Source organism: Dermacentor albipictus, chromosome 3 (assembly GCF_038994185.2).
Source record: "Dermacentor albipictus isolate Rhodes 1998 colony chromosome 3, USDA_Dalb.pri_finalv2, whole genome shotgun sequence".
NCBI classification, from domain to species: domain Eukaryota; kingdom Metazoa; phylum Arthropoda; class Arachnida; order Ixodida; family Ixodidae; genus Dermacentor; species Dermacentor albipictus.
Window position 1 is genome coordinate 2,113,633 of NC_091823.1, and position 14,650 is coordinate 2,128,282.

Genomic DNA, 14,650 nt, shown 5'->3' on the forward strand with positions numbered 1-14,650 from the left:
TGGGTCTATCGCCGTGCGCCGTCGTGCCGCGTCGTGAGGCTTCACTTCTCGGGGGCCACTTGGCGACGCCGTGCGCGGAGACGTACTGTGAGCCTACATTTTGGCGCCCAACGTGGGGGCAGTAACTGCCTTTGCATTGCTGCGATGCGTAACGAGCCGGAGACCCGCTTGATCGGCCGGCCGTGCCATGTTTTCCAGCTTCAAGGAGTCGTCATTGTTGACGACTCTCGCGAATGTCGCCCTGTTCGATTACTCAGCCGATGCTGGTGTCGAGCGTGGAGGCACAGCTCAACTCCCAGAGCACGAACCACGGAGTGCAAGCTTAGTTGGCGCAAACCTACCAGATGCGTGTGATATGTCCACGCCGCTCCACGACGGGCTTGGATCTCTCAATGCAGCGATAAGCAACGATGAGCTTGCCGCCATGGAAGAGGGGAGACTGCCGCGAACCCCACCCGCATTGAGCAGCTTCGCGGCGTTGGCCTCCACCACCGACGGCGAGCGCGGAGGGAGTAGGGGGTTACCGCCTGCCGCGAGCACCGTTGTGCGAGGTGGCGAGGTGGCCTCGAGTCGCGTAGGGTTGAGCGAGGTACCGCTAACCGAAATGAGGGGAGGGTTGCAGGTGCCCCAGCCTGCCCAAATCCCGCCTGCAGACGCTCCTGATGAGACGAGCGCACCGGACGCGAGGGCGTTGCTTGGCGAAGCCACGCGACTAATTGAGTCCCTTTCGAGTGCCCTCCGGACTTCCTTGGAGTCGCCAAGGCACTCGCGGCCGGTGGTTAAGCTGGCAGTGCCCACATATCGCGGGTACGCGGATGCGGTTAGTGTCACAGACTTCCTTGACAGTTTGGCGCACTATCAGGCAGCTGTGGGGCTTGATGACCGCGAAATGCTGGCTCGGGTTGTGCCCGTTGCTCTTACAGAGCGAGCAGCACAGTGGTACAGGCTTTCCGGCCACCGCGCAACGACGCTCGAAGATTTCAAGGCGGCTCTCCGCCACGAATTTTTGCCTGTCGACTACTATCGTAGAATGCGGCGCGAGCTCGAGTTGCGGACACAAGCCCCGGACGAATCACTCCTCGAGTATGTGCGAGCGATGGAGGAGCTGTTCCAGATGGCGGAGCCGACGGCCTCCAGCGACGAGAGAGTCGAGAGGGTGATAAGGCAGGCTCACCCAACCTTTGCGGCCTACCTGCGCGGAAGTCGGTTCCGTGATCTGGAGGACATGGCCGCCGAGGCCAAGCGTATACAAGGCGACCTGCTGGCCATGCGTGCCTACCGCCCTCCACCGCCCGCAAGCGAGGCGCTAGAGCCGCGCTGTGCATGGACGGGAACCCTTTTCCGTTCACGCCAACAGCAATCGCCCGCGCATTCCACCTCTGCGGTGGGCTTTGAAAACCGGCAAGCTTGGGGAATCAGCGAACGCGCCTTGGATCCTCATGCATACGCGCGGAGCGCGGCCAGTGCGGAGCAAAGGCCCAATCCGCCCCCTCAAATACGCCAAGCAATCCGCAGCAGCGCGCGCCCAGCGGAAGACGCATGTCCCGAATGGCCTGAGGGCAGCGCAGCGGGCGGAGGAGGACGACCGGGGCAGAGTGCTTTCAACCGCAGGAATGCGCGCGGCGGAGCCCGCTGTTTTGAGTGCAGTGAGCTGGGCCACATTGCTCGTTACTGCCCCAGACGCACCCTCCGGCAGGGAAACGGGGATGGGGGTCGGGCGTGAACGCACGTCCGACCGAAGTGATTGTCGCTCCCTCCGTGTGTCGTGCGGGCTTTCCCGCGGATGCATTCGCCCCATTCGTCACTGTCACTATTGCTGGTCGCGAATTTGCCGCGCTCCTCGACACAGGGGCCAGTGCGTCTTTGTTTGGCGACGACGTTTTGACCCTCTTGCAGCAGCGCTTTGTTCGCTTGCGCGAATGCCGAGCAACTTTTAACCTAGCCAGCGGCTCCGCTCCCGCAGGCGGGGCAGCGAGGCTGTCTGTTCGTTGGGATGGTCGAACGAGGCGCCATCGCTTCATTCATTTGCCTGGCTTGAGTGTTCCCGTGATTCTGGGTCGTGACTTTCTTCGTAAGACCAGTATAGTGGTAGACATTGCGAACGGAGGCTATAGGGTGGGACCGTTGTCCCCTTTGAGGCTTTTCGCTGACCCTCCGGCATGTGTCGCCGCCGAGCGAGTGGCGGGCCCGCACGGCGCGCTAGATAAGGGGGTTGAGCCCTTTCTGGCGCAGTATTCTGCGTGCACTACCGCTCAGATAGACGTGCCTGCGCGAGGTGGCTTGTTCCACCCTTTGATCGCCCGTGCGGTAGGGCTGGAGCTCAAACAAAAATCTGACATGTCCGAAGTTCTGTTCAGCTATGACGACCTGTTCACAGAAGACCCAGGTTGCACTGACCTTGTACGCCACAGGATCGAGACTGGGGATACGCGTCCTTTGAAGTGCAACCCCAGGCCGGTTAGCCTGTCCAAGAGACAGGCTATCGATGGTGTGCTTAACGAGATGCTGGCGACCGGTGTCATCAAGCGTTCCGATAGCCCCTGGGCATCTCCTGTCGTCCTGGTTCCAAAAAAGGATGGTAGTTTCCGCCTTTGCGTTGATTACCGTCGACTGAACGCACTTACCCGTAAAGATGCCTATCCGTTGCCAACCATCGAGTCAATTGTGGGCAGCCTAGGTTCAGCGAAGTATTTCACGACTCTGGACGCTGCTAAGGGCTACTTGCAAGTAGAGGTGGAACCCGAGGACAGGGCAAAGACCGCCTTCACGTGCCATCGTGGGCTGTTTCAATTTGAGCGAATGCCATTTGGTCTGTGCAACGCCCCAGCCACATTTCAGAGGCTAATGGATCGGGTTCTGGGCAATGCCAAATGGTCCCATGCCATGTGCTACCTCGACGACATCGTGATCTATTCCGAAACGTTTGAGGAGCACATACGTCACGTTGGGGACATACTTGGGAGGATCAGGTCAGCGGGCATGACGCTAAATCCGGCAAAGGCACAAGTGGCGCAAACTCGAGTCCACTTGCTGGGGTTCACCCTAGGAGGAGGCTCCATTGAGCCGAATTCGGAGAAGCTCCGGGCTCTCCTGGATTTTCCCGCCCCCAAAGATGTACGCGGCCTCCGCCGCTTCCTCGGAATGGCCAATTTCTACCGGTCATTTATTCCATCTTGTGCGAAACTCCAGGCACCGCTGACAAAGTTGTTGGGGAAGTCTGTGGAGTGGCGTTGGGAACCGGAGCAGGAGCAGGCATTCCGCGGCTTGTCCCGAGCCATCGCCGAGACAGCTCGCCTCAGATTGCCTGACCTGACCAAGAAATTCGTCGTTCAGACGGACGCGAGCGATTTGGGATTGGGGGCGGTCCTCCTTCAGGAATTCGATGGTGTCCTGCACCCTCTGGCTTTTGCTAGTCGGGCGCTGCTCCCTGCGGAGAAGAACTACTCCGTGACGGAAAAGGAGTGCTTAGCGATTGTGTTTGCACTGAGGAGATTTGACGTCTATTTAGACGGCACGAAATTCGTCGTGCAGACGGATCACAGCGCGCTCAGCTGGCTCATGAGGCTTCGAGAACCTGCGGGTCGGCTGGCACGTTGGGCACTTCTAATACAGCACTACGACATTTCGGTGCAGTACCGAAAGGGGAGCACGAACGTCGTCGCAGACGCGCTTTCGCGTGCGCCGCTTCCCCACCCGGCTGATGCCGGAGGCGAGCGGCGAAAGACGGAAGCCGCCGACACGCCCGCCTGTGCGAGCGGTGAAGTGGCCGAGGAAGAGAGGGAGACCGTCTTCGGGTCCCCACCTATAGAGGAGACTGCGGTAAAAGAGGTTTTCGGCGTTGTACAGCCGGGCGGTGACGAGAGTTCTCCATCAGTGGGGGAAATAGTTGTAAACGAGCCAAAGGGGAGCGTTGTGAATAGATCGACCGGCACTGGTGGTAACTTAACCGTTCATGACTGTGCCTTTAATGAACACGATGTCACCGCGCATGATGTTCTCGCACGGGTGCAGAAGGAGTTAGCCGCAGAAAGACAGCCGCGTACCACGACACCGGAGAACGAGGCCTTTGCAGTATCTCCAAAAGGAAGTAATGGAACCGGCTCTCACTCTGGAGGGACCGCGATTATTTTCAGCCGAGAAGAGCTCCTAAAGGCCCAGCAGGAGGATTCATTTTGCAAGGAAATTGCTGGTAGAGTAGCGGAAACGGAGCGCCGTAACGTTGCTGGTGTTGCAACGAGCGCAGAAGTACCCGGGCCAGCTTTTATTGCTGGTACTTCCGAAGATTCCTACCTGCTGGACCACGATGGGCTCGTGCTTAGATATATCGCTACCGAGGATGAATCAATTAACCCGTTTAAGGTGGTGATACCGAAAAGTCTGAGGCGCGCACTTTTGCACTACGCTCATGATGAACCGCTGGCTGGACACCTCAGTGGCTCTAAGGTCTTTGCAAGACTCAGCCACACTGTCACCTGGCCTGGTATGAAGCGCGACGTTTTCCGTTATTGCCGGACTTGTCACGTCTGTCAGACGGCGAAATCTCGCGGTGGCCGTCCGCCGGGTTTAATGAAGCCGATTGACAGTCAGCGGCCTTGGCAGTTTGCTGCCTGCGACTTAATTGGGCCTTTTCCAAAGAGTAAACAGGGCTTTCAGCACCTTTTGGTAGTGGTCGATCACTTTACAAAGTGGGTGGAGCTATTTCCGCTCCGCAAGGTGACGGCTCGGGCAGTGTTGGATAAGCTAATGGAAGTTTTCACACGCTTTGGATTTCCGGAGCGTTTGATTACTGACAATGCGTCTTACTTCACTTCTCGGGTGTTTCGTGAGACGTGTACATCCCTTCAGATCGAGCATCGCCTCACATCGCCCTACCACCCCCAGGCCAACCTCACGGAACGCTTTAATCGTACTGTGAAGTCGATGCTCACGGCCTTTGCCAGGAGCCAGAAGGATTGGGCAGACCACGTGAACGAACTCGCGTTCGCCATTCGGACGGCGCAAAACCGCTCAACAAGTTTCTCCCCCGCTTTCCTCATTTTTGGCCGTGAACTGGCGAATCCGCTAACCATTGTTACGCAGCGCCGAGCAGGGGTTGAGAATGCGCCAGGGGACCTTTCCTCGTACGCAGCGCAGCTTCGCTCCCGGCTTGCCCGCGCTTTCTCTAGAGCAAGGGACAGCTTGGGAGCCGCCCGAGCCCAGCAGAAAGCTCAGTATGACAAGAGTCATCGCGACGTCTGCTTTCAGGTCGGTGACTTGGTGCTTAAACGCAACCACGCTCTTAGTGACGCCAGCAAAGGGTTTTCCGCAGCGTTGGCTCCTAAATGGCTGGGGCCTTACCGAGTGGAGAAACGACTTTCACCACTTGTGTATGAGCTGACGGATCCTCAGACGGGGAGAACCAGGGGCCGCGTTCACATTGCCGACTTGAAAGCCTACCATTGCAGGCCAGTCGAGCCGGCGCCGGAGCCCAGCGATCTCGGGTGTTCCGGGGAACAGAGCACGTCCGGTGTTTCCGACCGCTTTCGGCCGTCGCATCGATACCCCCTCAGGCGACGACCACCATTGTGAATTCGCCCTCGCGTTGCCAGACCTTTCTGGTAAAAGAAACGCGTTACTCTTGCTTTCTGCCTCTGCGAGCGAGTGTTTCTTTCCTCTCGGGATTTCCCGCACAGAGGCCAGCGCGCCACGGTTCCAGCCCGCCCTAACTAGATGTCAAAAAGTTTGCCCGTTTGTTCAGTGCTTGTATTTCTTCTTGCTTGAATAATAGGTTTAGCCTTCCTCGTGTGCATAGCCTTGTTTTCAAAGTGCCCCGCTTCTTACCCCGCATCGCCATTGTACGTAGCTGTAGAGGGGCGCTTGGTGCCCTCATTCTTTTGTTGTCTCGTCTTTGAGACTTGCCGCGTAAGTGTCCGGAAAGCGGGGGCGTGCGACCACGGGAGCGTCAGATGAGGGGAAGGTTTGAGACATTGGACGCCTCAGACATTGGTGTTGCCTGCGCCCGAATCCGTTGCAAGCCCTAAGGGCACGTGTCGCGGGTGCCTCGTGTGTGCGCGTGCAAAAGGGGACGAAAACCACGTCCAGCTGGCTTTCACCATCGCTGCTACCCCTCTCGCCTCAGACATTGGTGTTGCCTGCGCCCGAATCCGTTGCAAGCCCTAAGGGCACGTGTCGCGGGTGCCTCGTGTGTGCGCGTGCAAAAGGGGACGAAAACCACGTCCAGCTGGCTTCGCGACCCTCCATCCTGTGCCCCCCCATCTCTGCTCGCTCCTTCTTGAAAACGACTGGCGTCAGCATTTACTACTCCTGCTGGCACTGCTGCTGCCGGTGCCCGGAACTGACTTCCCGCTGTCATTCTGTCTCGACAGTCGCCTTCGTCGGTAGCTTCGAGTTGCAGCGCACTCGCGCTCAAGATGGACAAGCCGTCTGCCCTTGTCGCCCCTAGGAGCCGCCGCCGCAGCCGACGCCGGCGCTGGGTGGCACAGCCAGGCGCTCCAGCCACAAGGAAACTCCCTGCTCCAACGACTGTCCCGCTTGCCACAGCTACGGAGACCAGTCCAAAAACACGGAGTGTGGCCACCTGGACGTGCCAGGAGGGTGTATCGGCACCCCTCTGATACGTCCCCATTCAGTGAAGGCATGGCCCGCGCAGCGCAGAGTGGAGAGGTGCCAGCACCCAGTGCCCTATCCTCATTAGGGGCACACGCTGACTCTAACGGACGCAGCCGCGGACGGCGCCCACCTGCCTGGGGTTCTTTAACTTTTTTTTTAGTGTTTATTTGCGAGTGTGTGTCTCTGTGCGTGTGTGTGTGTGTTCGTGTAGCAGATATTACATTTATTCTGGGGGTATTCTGGGGCAGTGTGCTGTACAGTTTTTCCTTTGAGTTATATGGTTGTGCGCGATTTTCACTGGGTTTGCTGTACGTGTTAAATATCTATGCTATTAGTGTATCTGCCCTGATTACATTGTTCTCGTTTCTTTAATATGTGTTTAAGGGCTGGAACGGAGGCAGGAGGGTAGCCGTCCTTGCAATATCTAATGCTGGCTGATACAGGGGACTTTTCCTTTGTGTTACATGCCGCCGGCTTATTTCTCAGCTGGTAGGGACATTTAAGGGGAGAGGGATGTGGGAGTCCTTCGGTCTACCGGGGCGCAGTCGCTGCTGTGCCTAAGGCTCCGGACTTATTCGCCATTGCGAGGAAAACCTCTCCCAAATGCCTACCCCTCGACCGCGCGCTGTTTTCCCCGGGCGCCGCGGCCGCGTCCCGTGACGTCATGCTACGCGGCCCTGCGATTGGGTCGTGGGGCGTGACGTAGGGAAGAAGCCCCGACTGGGGACGATCGCCGTGCGCCGGGGGAGTCGGGCTGCGACAGGGGCGAGCGCCGGTCACGAGAGGCAAGCTGCAAGGTACGTGAGCGACCAGCTATTTGCGTCCCCCAACGCCCCGGCCTGGGGACGTTCACGTGCTTTGTCAGCTTGCGTAAGTGTGGCTTGCTGAGTGGCTTTGCGTTCCGCCCTTGCGGTAGTCGCAGGTGCTCAGTGCGTCACATTTTGCGTGTCCGAACCGTCGCAGACCATTGTCGGTGACGGGAAGCGCTAGGTAGCGTTTGCGAACGCATTTCGGCCCGCGCGCGTAAACTATTGTTCGACGCGGCGTGTACCCCGCCTTCCTCGCCATCGGGAACCGCGGGCGCCGAGTGTACTCCGTGTGTTTGGGTGCAGTCTGGCACATGTTGGCCATTGGGGATCAATAAACGCCTTAACTGTCCTGGACGCCGTGTGTTCCTGGGAGAGCGCCCATGCGTACGGCCAGAGCCGTCCAGGTCTTTCGGCTCGGTGCTCGAACCTGCGGTGGGTCTATCGCCGTGCGCCGTCGTGCCGCGTCGTGAGGCTTCACTTCTCGGGGGCCACTTGGCGACGCCGTGCGCGGAGACGTACTGTGAGCCTACAACACATAAAAGCTTTACTAACAAGATATATGTCATAAAAAAGATATAAAATTGCCAGAATCAAGGTTCTCGGATAAAAGTGAACAAAGTTTGCGAAGACACACTTGTATCTACTAAGAAAAATGTAACAAAAGTTATGAGATATACATAATGTACTGCCGTCTAATAAGCACTATCCAAAAAATCGAAAATTTTTGTTGCACAGGTATTCCACTACAAAAAATTAACTGTAAGCACTGTATTTGGTCATGCCAGGCTCCGGCCTCTGATGATCCGGGCTGGTTTGCGTTGTCGCATCCAAATTCCAGCAAAAAGCCAGCATCAGAATCTGTTGCTCGATCCATCATTAAAATCGGGCACAGATGCAGTGGAATCACGAAATCTACGATATTTCAAAGCGTGCGCCCTTTCCAGAAGCAACCATTTTTGCTTTCTACTTTGGTGATCACGAAACTTCGAAGCACATTGAAAAATCACCGCCTGGTGGGAAAAAAGTGAACTGCGTAGAAAACAAAAATATGATGCAGTGTGATCAAGGAGACAAAGAGACAGTACCCATTCCTAAGCCAGCTGTTCTATTCTTTTTCACCTCCTTTTTCTCCTCTTTGCACTTCCCTAAAAAGCCGCCAAGCCCCGATGCCATTCCTCCACCTCACACTCAGCCATGCTGCAGACCTGGCAAACAAAAAAGAAACGACAGTTCAGTCCAATCGGCGTAAGCTTTTCTTAAGGTGCAACATGTGCACTCCGAAGTTATCTCTTTTCCGCCAGTCGTTTTCCGCGAACGTTTGGATCCGAGGTGCTAACTCGCCATGTATCTCTGATGTGCTTGGTAAGGGTGAAAGGCCCCTCGACCTTTTACGAGTAGCTTCTTGCTCGGACAGTTGCCGCCTCTCTGCACCCACACCTCATCGCCGATGGTGTACACAGGGGCAGGTCGACACCGACAGTCATAATAGCACTTTTTCTATTTTTCTTGTAGTTGCGTAGCTTTTTCCTTCGCCACAGGTCTGATCTTGTGGCAGGCGACTGTGCGACTGTCAGAGCTTGTGACGCTAATGGGAGAATCTAGCCTGAGGACCGCTTTCAGCTGGGCAGCTTCCCATATACAATTGCATACGGCGTCACACCAGTAGATGTCTGCACCGCTGTGTTAGCCGCATAGTCAGCTGCTAGTAGGTGGACATCCCAGTCGGCCTCTCCTTTCTGATTGCTTGTATATGGAACGAGTCTTCCCTGAAGGCCCTGGCTTGTTCGCTCAGTAAGGCCGTTTGCCTGGGGATAAAACCCGGATGTGTAATGATGATGTACTCCCGCCGTGGAAAGGTACTTCTATAGTTCCAGGCTGCAAAATGTTGTAGCACAATCTGATATCAATTTCTTTGGCGAGCCATGCCTCCTGTGTTTCAAAAAATGGACTAAAATGAGCGGATGCCAGGGATGGTACGGCTGCCACTTCCACGTATTTGGACAGATAATCCACAGCCACAATGATGTAGCGGTTTCCAGCAGTGGTGGTGGATAGCAGCCCTATGTAGTCGATGCCAACCATATGAAAGATGTCTTCGGGTATCTCTACAGGTGTTAACAATCCAGGCTGCGACCCCAGCAGTCACTTCAACTGTTGCTTAAACTCAACTTACGTCCGTGTAGTATTTTGTTGCGCAATATCATTTGATTAATGGATTACCAGCTTGCCCAGAATGCTGCTCCCATGCCTATAAATTACTGAACCTGTTTCAAGCAGGTTGGTGTGGGATATTCCGACACTGCCGCTATGTGCTTCGGGAGTGGCTGAATGCCGTCAGGGGAAATGCTATGTCCAAGGTACGCTACCTTAGACAGACCAACCTGGCACTTCTCACGGTTTAAGCAGAACCCTGCCTCATAAAGTCTGTACAGCACTTCATCCAAATTGTGAAGATGTTCGTCCTCGGTGATGCCAACAACCAGGATGTCATCTAAGTAGACCACACATGCTTGGTTCTTCAGAGAGCCTTGGACTGAATTCATGGCGTGCTGAGATGTACTAGGGGCCGTTTGCAGCCCAAACGGCATTCGATTGAATTCATGCAAGGCCGACGGAGTGCGAAAGGCTGTCTTGCACATGTCTTCTTGAGCGACGTTGATTTGCCAATACCCTTCACGTAAGTTGAGCTACGAAAAGAACCTGCAGTGGTAGACTGTGTCCATAGCGTCGTCAGTGCAGAGTAAGAGGTATGAGTAGGGCATCAAACACTTGTTTAGGTGCCTGTAATCAATGTAGAAATGCAAGGACCATTTTTCTTCCGCACAAGCACAACGGGTGCTGCACACGGACTTGATAAAGGCCTAATTATGCTCGCGGCAAGCATTTTGCGTACTTGATCGGTGATCATGGTGCGCTCCCTTTCTGCGTATCTTCTCAATGGGATGCATATAGGAGGGTGGTTCCCCCATATATTCGATGCAGAAGCATCTTAGTGCCCCGGAGATCTGCGGTAGTGTCAGCGAGCACCGCTTGATGGTGAGCCAGTATTGAACTTAAGGTAAGTGAACTAAGCAGCTCACCTGTCGGCGTTGGTAGCAGTATTGCAGTAGTCTCAGTTGATGCAGGCTGGATCTGTATGTGGCCGCGATCGATGATGATTTGCAGGTCGACGGCCAGTAGAAAACCTGTTCCAAGAATCATGTTGGCAGGCAGGTCCTCGAAGACGGGAATGGCTGGCAGAAACTTTGTCCCAGCTATTGTCTAGACATAAACGTTGAGCATGCCTACTGGCATCACACTACCTCCTAGCCTGTGGATTGGAGACTGTGTCCACGGAGAAATGGTGTCAGGAGCATGACACTGGGGTAGGGCTGTCCGCTCGGCACTGGTATCAATGAGTGCTGACAAGTCACCTATTTCTTCGAGATGCACTGGTAACAGTGGAGTTGGGAAGGCCTGGTATTGAATTCGGGACTGCAGCAATTGGTGGCATTCCTTGGTATGGTGTCCAAGACGTCCGCAGGCAAAAGCAGCCCCGGCGCACTGAGAGGGGTGGGGCATGTCCAGCCTGTGGCATCCCGAAAGGGAGATGGCGTTGAGTACATTGCTACCGTTCCACAGCCTTGTGATCAAAAACCAGAGGTGAGATCTCGGGAGACTGAGGTGACAGGATGTCAGCATCAGTAGAGTCACACAGTCCGTCGACCACGTACCGACGCGTAGCTGGAGACGGCCATGTGAGGCTGCAGTCGTTGAGAAGTTGGAGCTTATTGTAGATGTAGTTGGTGACATCTTCTCTAGGAGGAGTGTTGACTTGGTGGCAATGCTGAGATCGCTTGTGGTACGGTAGGCGAAACAGAGCCCAAGGGGGCATGTACAGAGTCCCTTGGCACCAAGGTAGTTCCCATATAAATGGCAGTTCATTCAGTGACCTGAGCTGTGTTCACGGTTGCAGACAGCTTGGACTGGAGCAGTGGTGAGCGCAATTGCAGAAGCCAATGTAGTAGAAGCCGCGGGACGCGGAAGTGTGCGCCTGCTCCGCAGCACGGTGTCCAACTGCAGGTCATCCAGCAGAGGTTCATTGGGTGGCTGCACCATTGTAACGCAGTCAAGGAGGCACAGAGACAGCACCCATTCATGGGCCAGCTGTCCTATTCTCTTTCACCTCCTCTTCGCTCTTCCCTGAAAAGCTGCCGAACCCTGGTGCCATTCTTCCACCTCACGATAGTTAAAGTGTGTCTGTGAGCGGTGCAGAAGGTCTTGAAAGTGGTGATGCCCAATGGGTGCGGTAGGAAACGGGTTAAGATCATTTGCATATTTTCCTCACAACACTATGTTTGGGTCCTGCTAGCTAGAAAAGCAGCTTCGCTCTGGCGTAAAGCAAAGTAAGGTGCGCACTGCCTGAATTACAATAAGTTCCGTGCCTTGTTTCAGACATTCTCATCCCAAGGTTGACACATAAAAAAATTCCCTCTTCTATTTCTAGGTGAACTAATAGTTTGGCACCAATGCACTGGTTTCAATATAAAGTTCAGAGGAAATTTTAGTGCTGTTCATAATTATCGTAGGACCTTACTCTGGCCTATTACATCATAAACTTTCCGTGTTAGTGCATGTCTTTGTTAGTCAATACCTCCATGTGCTTCTTAATCGTGTAGCAGTTTCTACAACTTTAATGCATTGTGACAATACATGCAGTCTCTTGATGAATGTCTTTTCTGTAATCAGTTCTTAATATGCAGGACACTGACAATCTTAGGATGTCTATAAGCAGTGAATATTATGAAGTCAAAGCCATACAGTTATTATGCAGGTATATCAGCTTATCAGCACTTACACAGTAAAACCTCATTAATTTAGATCCTAGACCCTGTTCACCGTCTGGGTATCTTGTCTCGTGACCGGTGCTTTCAGGACAAGTTGAATCCAGAGCCTCTATGCAGAGTTGAATCAGTAGTCACTTCATCTTCAGCGGTCATCTACGAGTTTTACATATTTTCTGAAAGTACACGCGAACATTGACCATCCTTCTTATTCAACCATAAACGATATGACCGCTGCCACACCCTTCCATAACTGACCTGCAGGGAGAAATTCATTATCTTTGCGTGTAAGCAACCTTAAGTAAGGAGTTGGGCGTTACAGTGCTTTAACATTGTCTTATGGATCCAGTGAAACTGTTACTGCCATGGCAGCTCATAGAGTGTGACACATCGTTTGTAGAGGTCACTACCGTAAAATTCCAAGCAAGCGGCCCCACCCGTGCAAGCCCCCCCCTCCCCCTAGTTTCACTGCTAACTTCAAGTTTCCGTACCACTCCTGGAAAACCCCCCTCCGCACCCTCATCACGCACTGCACCCAGACAACACTGGCCTGCCGCATTCAGTTCACGAAAATAGGTTTTGTTGGCATTTCTTTAAATCTCTTTTTCTTTTTTTAAAGACATGTTGCCATTAGCAACATGGCAACTCGCTGAAAGCCGTTTGGAGTTTGCAGAACGCCAGCCGGCAGCGCTCTCGCTGGCAAAAGGCAAGATCTACCTGTCACACAGGACAGAGGATCTCCCTGCAGCACAACTATGTGGGCACTCGGCGACAGAGTGGTCGCAGCTACGCTCACTGCTCCTGATAACTCGCCACCGATATCGTCGCTAGGCCTTTTCCGGCTCACTTCGAATCTGTAGCATATGGCACTTCAGAACGAACAGCCAACACTCCCAAGCAGCAATGTTTTGTTACTGTTGCTGCCGCTTTACCCTCTCCTTGCAATAATTTCACACGAAGAAAACATGCTGACATTTGGGGCTCTGCCAGCTGCGATGCGAGCGGGGCCAAGCCGCGGTTCGTTGTCTGCTGTTGGTAGCCATGCACTGCAGCTGAGGTCGACTTGTATTTTAGCCTTCGTTAGTGCTAAATGTTTAACTGTGGACTTCAAGCGGAATGCTGCAAACTCTTTTTCGCGACCTACTCAGAGGAGTCTTCCGATGGTTTTGAGAGTGATGAACAGCACTTACAAATCTTTGGCTTAATAAAGTTCATGTTAAATAAAATTTTAAGTCCATGCGCACTGCATTTTTTTTTCTTGCGGGATAATTTTGTCGTCATCTTGAATTTTGGTGCTGTTCTGCACACACACTCGCAAACACACCGTGCCGGTAATTTCGACTTGGAATTTTATGGTAAGCATGCTGCAGAGGCACATATTACAATGCATTTTCTAGGACTCCAGCCCAAGTGCTTGTGCACAGAGTTTTGCACTGATGCTTCTAAGTCGCATGCTGGGGTGTCATATGCAGCCTTCGGTCCATCCTTCTCGGAATCCGATGTCCCACATCCGAAAACAATTCTCTTTACAGCTGAGACCTATGCACTATTGCTGGCTGTGAAGCATATAAGGACAAAAACTTCAAAAAACAATTATCTTTACAGACTCCCTAAATGTCGTAAAAGCCTTGATGTCATTCTGTAGACAAAAAACTCCTGTACTTATTTACCTCTGTTCTGTTCTGTGTAGAGTGCATATGTCTAACCAGCATATCATAATATACTGGGTGTCTAGCTATAGAGGCATAGAGTAATGTGCAAGCAGACCAAATGGCCATGTCACTCGCAAGCTATTATCCTACTGTTACTGTCCCTGCCACAGATCTGAAGCCTTTCTTGCGAAAGAAACTTGGATGCTGAAACAAATAAGCTTCGCTTGGTTAAGTCACAGTTAGGTGTCTGGTTCTGCGCAATGAAAACACGACAAACCGATGTCCTATTCTGTCAACTCTGTCGATTCAGGATAGCACACAAGTGTGCCACCCATAATTTTCTATTGACTGGTAATGAACCTCCAACCTGTGGTAGATAGATGTGGTGAGAGGCTGACCATCCTGCACGTCCTCCTGGAGTGTCAGAAACTGGAAGCTTGAGAGAAACATTTTCTACTATCATATTGCTGTCTTATACCTTTCCATCCGTTAATGTTTCTGAATCGTTTTTTAACACCAAAGCAGTTCTAGATTTCTTTAATAGTGTTGTGTTATATGTTATTAGCCCAAGAAGTTTGCAACGCACCCTCTTGCCAGAGGATGCTGCTGCGATAGCAGTGTTCTGTATACCACATGCCTCTGGGCGCTCGAGTTTCAGGGGCTTTTTAAGGCAGTAGTGCCTCTCGGGAATTTTCACCACTGGCATATTCTAGTATATGATATCATCCATCCTTAATGTCTCTTTTGTATTTGTAGC

At 53.3% G+C, this 14,650-nt stretch overlaps 1 protein-coding gene across 3 annotated transcripts in view; it reads left to right on the forward strand.

Moving 5' to 3' along the window:
• rept (RuvB-like helicase 2 rept) overlaps positions 1–14,650 on the forward strand; it is a 206,377-nt gene that overhangs the window by 142,018 nt on the left and 49,709 nt on the right. The window lies entirely within an intron of this gene.